Below are 8,193 nucleotides of genomic sequence, written 5' to 3'. Positions count from 1 at the left end.
AGAAATCTATTTTAAAGGCATTAAGTTTTTGGCTACAGTTTATTATAATTTTCTTGTACCGGGAAGGTGCTACCTAACATGCATTATCTCATTTATTCTTTATGGCAAACCTGCTATTATTATCCCCATCCTACGGGTGAGAAAACTGAGTTTTAACAACATTGCCCTTTGCTCAGTGTCACGTAGCTTGGAAACAGGCAAAAGGCAGCCTCCAAACTCAGTCCTAATTCTTAACTCCTGTTCTTTGTTGGTGTCTTAGATACTTCCTCCTTTTGTACTTTTATAAAGTACTAGTTTCTCTTAAAAGGAGCATCTGTGCATCTTTGAACATGGTAATTAGTACTCATATCAGGGTTTTCCTTGAATGGAGATGCAAATGGTTGAGTGCTCGAAAGCACAGACTCTGAAGCAAGGACCACCATTTCCTCGCTGTGAGATGGTGAGTCGATGGCGTACATCCCTGTAATGCCATTTCTGTGCCATATAGCCTTCTTGGGGAGATTCATTTACTTTATATTTATAAAGCCCTAACGCTGTTCAGCAGATAGTATGCAAATGTAGGTGTTACTACTAGCATTAATGTGTCTGTGAATATCATAGTCACATATCTGAATAAATCATAACTCACAGACGAGTTATCCCAGCTCAGCCACCCAAATGACACCAAAAGCCTTTTTCAGGTTAAGTAGAAAGCCTCACTGCAGCTGTGACTCCAAGAAGTCCCAGCCCTGAGCAGGACACAATGAAAAAGTGATAGTGTGCCACACACTGACTCCTAAGCTTTTAACTCAAACTCTGCTCCCTGCCCCCCTCAAAAAGAAACATGACATAGTAATCCCTTTCTGAACTTTATCTTACATTTCAACAACTCTTTGGGCCATCTCAGTTGCTACAGTTCAAATTTCCTGCTGGTCAGGTAGCACCAATATCTGCATTTCCCTTTTATTCCCGGCACATCATCTCAGGGCTTTCTTCACTGAGGACGCACTTCCAGATTTGGGGTGAAAATTGAAACTGTAGAGCAGTAGAGGGACAGCAGAGCGGGGAACATGGAAGGACTCATTAATCAGGATCCAGAACTGCCACTGATTACAACTCTGGGAAGTGGGGCACATTCTTCCCTGAGGGTGAATGTGCTAGTGCTGGCCTTCTTTCTTCTTTTCTCTTTTCCTGTGGTGCCTCAAAAAATGTGCAGGCTCTGGCTCCTAGCCAGTGGGGTGATTTCTTTGTTTAAGAGAAAGTGTAAAGTATTTTCACATTAAATGAAGAACTTCAGACATCTCCAGGAATCTTTCCTTCAAGGGCTTGTTAAAATCCAACAAAGACCCATTTATACTTTAAGAGAAGCTCTTCTCCCTTCTCTGGGTTGCCTTGGGGATTTTCATTTCTTTCTGCAACATTACTCCATTTTGTTCCTCTTCTCAGAAGAATTACGGTCAAATGCATTAAATTTTTTTTTTCTTCAACCCTTGTATCTCTGTTTATTCTTATTTAATCTGTGTTATTAGTATTCATGTTAAAAAACAAAACCCAAAGACATCTGAGTTGATTTTAACTGCCTCCACCCTCACTGGGGGTGACAGAAATGTTTATTCTTGATTTTTAAAGTCACAAAAATCATGAGAGATTTACTAAGAATACTAGTTTTTTCTGAGTTTGTGGTTCCTCATTCCAAATTTTGTAAGACTCCTAGGTATCTCGAGTCTTCACAAGAGGTATCAGGAAATAAATTTAGGAGTAAATATCTAAATGAAAGGTAATTGCTGTAATTATAATTATCAGGGCATACACATATACCTTGCCTTTTTGAGTGGTGAGTAAAAAATATTCTTCACAAGCATGGAGAAGATTGCAAATTGTGCAAATATCTTCTCCCATTCTGTGGGCTGCCCTTTACTTTTGTTGATCATTTCCTTCACTGTGCAGAAGCCACATTATAAACTTTGGGAAGTTAAGAGTTCATTTGTTGCTGTGTACTCTTTAGCCAGCAGAGTGCCTCCCATATATTAGACCCTCAAAACATGCTGTCTGGAGTAATAAATGAATAAACTTAAAAATGATAAAATATCCAGTCTTAAAAATCGATTTGATTTGGTTCTTTTCTCTCTTAGTATTAAGCCCTTGAACTTGTTCCCACCACCATTTGTATGTTAATTCACCATAGACTGTACACCATGACACCTTTAGTAAGGAAATGAATGCGGCATTTCCCCCTAATGTGGTGGACTCACATTGTATTTCCCGGTCTTCTTGAGTATCATGTCCGAAGGATCGATGCTGCGTAGACATTTAGGTCTACATGGCTGCATGGCCTATCTGTAGTTGTTGTCAGTAGCCTTCTCAGAATTGTACCCCGTGACACATTCAATCCTATCCCTTTAGTATAACATGAAGAAGTAGACTTTATTATTGTTGGAAAATTCCCTCTTGATACTAAAAAAAAAGGGTTTAAATGAGGTCATTTCCTGCTTAAATACATTTCAGTAATTCCTCTGAGGTAATATCAGCTAATTAAGGTGCAAGACGGTGGTTTGTTTTCTCACTGCATAAAGAAGATGAAAATAATGCCATTCATATGATTTAAGTAACTGAAAAATTACTTGTTTTGAACATGTTGTAGACCGTCTATTCGAATTTGGGGGGAACATTTAAACAGGGAAACTGGAAACTATTTATCTTAAATAAATCTATCATCTGTCAGTCAATTGATCCTCTGTCTAAACTATTTATGAGATGAGCAGCCAAGGTTGAGAACCACTCCCATTACAAACTGGTTCTTCCTTAAGGAGGCTCTTTTTCAAAAGTCCTCTCAATGAGTGGCTTTTTCTCTTGCACATTCTAATACCACAGGGCCTGGAGATGGGGAAAATGCACTTTGCCACTTCCAGGCAATCTTTCCTCCTTCTTTCATCAATCCTTCCAGTTTTAAAGTTCATGCTGTGAGCTCGTATTACCCTTCCTTATTGCACTCCTTTATGTATCTCCAGGTCATTCTCTCTTTTCCTTTCAAGAGATAAAAATCACTGTGTCCTGGGGCACCTGGGTGGCGCAGTCGGTTAAGCGTCCGACTTCAGCCAGGTCACGATCTCGCGGTCCGTGAGTTCGGCCCCGCGTCAGGCTCTGGGCTGATGGCTCGGAGCCTGGAGCCTGTTTCCGATTTTGTGTCTCCCTCTCTCTCTGCCCCTCCCCCGTTCATGCTCTGTCTCTCTCTGTCCCAAAAATAAATAAACGTTAAAAAAAAAAAAAATCACTGTGTCCTAAACTACTCCCGTTTTATCCTTGGTCATATAATGCTTCCATCTAGCTTCTCAGTGCCCTGACCTTACGTCCCCTAAAAGGGTCATCTTCTATCAACACAGGACAATCAATACTCAGGTTATAGCATATAATTTCTTTGTACTAACAACTCTTAATTTCCAAAGCTTTCCATTTCAGGAATCTGTCTCCGTGACCATTACCTTTTGTCTTTCTAATTCACACATATTTGTATTCTACTGGGACCAAAATCAATTGCTCACACCACTTTTTCATTGTCACCCAGTTGTCATTGCCCCTTTCTTATTCACCCAATTTACATCTTGTGACCCATCCTTATAATTACTCCCTCTTCCCTTGCATTGTATCTGTCTTACAGAATTTCATCCATGGCTAATCCATGGTTAAATCCATGTCTCTGCCTACTCCACATCTGCTCCCATACAGCTGAATACGGCTGCAGAAAATCACAACCATAATGACTGTCTTCCTTTAAATTTATGATCTCTAATCTCAAGTGGGCTCTTAATGCTGCCTGGCAATCATATTATATTTCCCTAGTACATTCATTCTCCCACTCTCCCTGAAAAATACTTCCTACTTTTTCTTCTCTCCTCAAACTTCTAATACTTCCTTTTAAATCCTAAGTCCCAGCTGATGACTGCTTCCCGAGAAAATAGAAACAAGCAGAAAAGAGCTTCCACAGCCCCTCCTTTCATCTGTTGCTTTGACAGTGTTTGACTTAAGCGTGTTCCTATCTAAAGACAATTCCTCCACTTGGCTTTCTCTTCTATTTATAGACGTTGTTCTCCTTCCTGTGTCATTTCCCTCCACTTTCTACTACGTCATTTATATCAGTGTACAAACATGCTCTTATTTCTCCCATCTTAAAAAATGACTTTATTGACCCTGTCCCCAATTAGCTTCCACTGAATTTCTTATTTGTTTTTGTATAAAAACTTTCAAAATGTTGTCTGAATTAACAGTCTCCAATTCTTCTCCTACCTTTGTCTTTTAAACCCTTTCCAGTCAAGTTTTGAAGTCACCACTCTAATGAAATAGCTTTTATTAAATCACCAGTGCCCTCCATAGTGCTAAATCCTAATCAGGTTTTGTATACTATCTCATTTGACCCAACGTCAAAATTTGATATAGTGGATCACTCCCTTTTCCTTGAAAGTTTCCCTGTGTGGATTCCAGGATATTACACTCTTCAGGTTTTCCTTTTTTACTCTCTCCCTCTTTATCCTCCCTCTACGGCTCTTTGTAGATTGCTCTTAATCTTCCTGACCACGAATTATTGGAGTACCCCAGAGCCAAGACTTCAAATTCTTCCCTTCTATCCTTATACTGACTATCTTTACAGTTTTATCTTTTTCATGATTTCAGAAATAATTTTTCTACTGACAGCTCTTCAGTGGATATCTCCATCCTGGACTTCTCTCAGCTTAAGTTCTCTCCACTTAGATACCTAATAGGCTCCTCAAACTTAGCAATTCCTAAATCACACTCTTACCCTTCCCACCGACCTGCTTCTCACAGAACCTTCTCCGTATCAGGAGTTGTAACTCCACACTTCCATTTGCTCAGGCCCAAATCTCTGGAGTCAATTTCTCTCTCTTTATCTCATAAGCTGCTTTCAGTCCATCACAAACTACTGCTCACTCTATCTCTAAAATACATCTACAATGCAAACATTTTGCATTCCCTTTACTTCTAACAATTTAGTCTAAGTCATCGTTTCTTGAATGAATAATTATAATATCCTTCTAGCTTGTATTCTCTGTGTTACCCTAATAGTTTATTATCAATATAGCTGACTTACACAGCATACATTCAACATGTCACTCTTCCACATAAATAGTCCAATGGCTTCTCATCTCACCTGGAGTAAAACCCACAGTGTTTACATTGATCTGCATAATCTGGTCCTGTCTCTATCTCTTTGGTCATCTTTGCTGGTTGCTCCATTCTGGTGATACTGGTTACTCTGCTCTTCTTCTCACACTCTGATACATAATCTGCCTTCAAAACTCTTGCACTCATTTCCTCTCCAGAATCCTCTCCAGTTTCTAGCGTAAATATACAGGACTAGCTTCCTTTCTTGATTGCAGTGCAAATAGCCTCAGTGAAACATTTCCTGGCCACGATAATTAAAATTCCATTCTCTTTTTATTTTTGTCTGTAATACCTTTCAATATCTAGCTTACTATATATTTTACTTTTTTATTTCATCTATTACCTATTTCCTTTTTATAGAGTATAGACTTCATTCTCTTGTGTTAACTACTATACTTCTGGCATTCAGTAAATATTTGTTGAATGCATATGAACGAATAAATGCATATAATGATGTTTCTGATTACCAACCATGCCAAAGGCAGTATTGAGATATTTGTGTGTGGGGCGGGGTGGGGGAGTGGGGGGTGGGGGAAGGAAAGAATGACAAGATACAAAAAGGAAAAAACTGATTTTATTTTATTTTATTTTTTTATTATATGAAATTTATTGTCAAATTAGTTTCCATACAACACCCAGTGCTCATCCCAAAAGATGCCCTTTTCGATAACCATCACCTCCCCTCCCCTCCTTCCCACCCCCCATTAACCCTCAGGTTGTCCTGAGTTTTTAAGAGTCTCTTATGCTTTGGCTCACTCTAACCTCTTTTTTGGAAAAAAACTGATTTTAAATGTTTCAAAAAGATTGCAAAAAGAAGACTCTACCTGAGAATTCTGTTAGTATATTCAAGGAGCTAAAACACGAGTACTAATTGTGAAGGAGTCTTTCCTATATTTAAGCTATACAGCTTACATGATACTAATTTTTAAGAATATTCATTCTTTATAAATGTTTAATGAAATGTTAAGGTGAAATTCAATGCATTCTCAAATGCTCAATAGCTAAACACCCAATTTAAATAAAATAGAAAACTAACAGGGCTCTACTAGCAAAGACAGAAATAGAATGATGATTTGGAACTTCTTGCTTAGTGATATTTATTAATTTTATGGTGTTATTCCTTTATGGACTAAAATGGATAATGTAACATTTAGGGCCACAATTAAGTACTACTGTATGAAGTGAAGAAACCTGTCATACATGATGTAAATTCTGCACTTGGAATTTATGTAGAATACTGTACAATTCCATTAGCTCTTACAAGTTCCTTTTTACTCTAATCAGTTATTGGTACTTTATATGCTTGCAGGATTTTTGTACCACATTGTTAATCAGTCTCTGCTGTCTCTCCTGCCGGTAACTATAGAGTTACTTCTGAAGACTAGATCTTCTTTCTTCAGTGAGTGAAAAGCAACCAGAGACAGCTTGAAGAATTCCAAATGCTGTCAGCACAAAAAAAAAAAAAAAAAAAAAAAAAAAAAAAAAAAAAAAAAAAAAAAACCCAGATGGAATTAACCCAGGGAGGAGAAAGGAAGTGGAAAAGAGCAGTCACATGAGTTCGTGGGCCTGGCTTTTTATCATGCCTACTCTTGGGGCCACATCAGTGGCCTTGTTTTTGTGCCAGAAGCAGTGCAAGTCATAATTAGAATATGGAATATTGCAAAGAAAGGGGAAAAGGCCCCATCTGTGCAGCCACTTTAACTACAAGCCCAGAACCTGTTTTACAGCTGAGGCACAAAGACTGTATTAATACGTGTGGTTAGTTCTTCTCCATACATACTGTAGATTCATTGTGTCTGCTTTTCCTAGGTGGAGCCAACACAGACGTAAAATATTGTGTTCTCTTTTTGCTGTTACACTTCCTTTCTCACCAGATGCAGCAAACTCCTTCCTAAGCCTTTCTGTCTGTACTGCTCAGCATGTTGACACCAATCAGCTTGCAAGTGAGTGGGCTGTCAGCGCTGGATATTTTCTCCTCCATTGTCACTGGTCTAATGACATCCTCTGGTTTATGCACTTTTCTCTCCAACACCACCATAAGCTAGAATAACTCACTCAGTCTGGGTGTTAGGCACCTCTCCTATAATTCATGCCAAGGAAAGGAAATCCCTAGACTTAAGGACAAATAGTGTAGCATATGTACAGGGTACTGTGCAGTCTCCATGTGTAAACTTTCCATTTTAATATAATGAAATAAAGCATTTCAATGTGTACGGTGATTTTTTTTTTTTTTTTTTTTTTTTTGCAGATAAGTAATTAGAGATGAGAGATCCAAGTACAATAGGACCATTATTTCTAAAATCACCATGAGAGTGAGAGTCTTATATATTTAGGTGGATTTTGGAGTCTAGAATGCTATGAGAGTTGAACAAATGATTGTTAATTATTAGTTAAACACAAATGTTTATTGAGTCATAAATCTAACGGATATCTGTGGGAATATTCTTAAGATAACAATAATTTATTGGTACCAGATTTATGAAGATAATTGAGATCCCAGAAGTAAGTCCATGAATATACTCTAAACTATTCTTTGATAAAGGCAGCTAGAACAGATAATAAGAAAAGGATGGTCTCTTCAAGAAATGGTGTTTGAAAAATTCAATATGCATATGCACAAGGAGGATATTGGACCTTTATCTTACATAATACACAAAACTATAAACTCACAATGTATTACAAAAGGTAAATGTAAGAACTGAAATTGTAGAACACCTGCAAGAAAATATAGAGGAAAAGCTCTTGACATTGGTACTGGCAATGATTTTTTTTGGATATTTTACCAAAACACAGGGAACAAATGCAAAAATAAATGAGACTACATCAGTAAAAAACTCTGTTCAGCATAGGAAATGATAAACAAAATGAAAAGACAACCTATGGAGTGGGAGAAAATATCTTCATTCCACATATCTAACAAGGGGTTAGTATCTAAAATATATAAGAGGCTCATAAAACTCAATAGCAAAAACACAAATAACATGATTAAAAATTGGGCGAAGGACCTGAATAGATATTTTTCCCAAAGAAGACATACAT

Source organism: Lynx canadensis, chromosome A2 (genome assembly GCF_007474595.2).
Source record: "Lynx canadensis isolate LIC74 chromosome A2, mLynCan4.pri.v2, whole genome shotgun sequence".
Classification (NCBI taxonomy): domain Eukaryota; kingdom Metazoa; phylum Chordata; class Mammalia; order Carnivora; family Felidae; genus Lynx; species Lynx canadensis.
Note: the sequence above shows the minus strand (reverse complement) of the source record.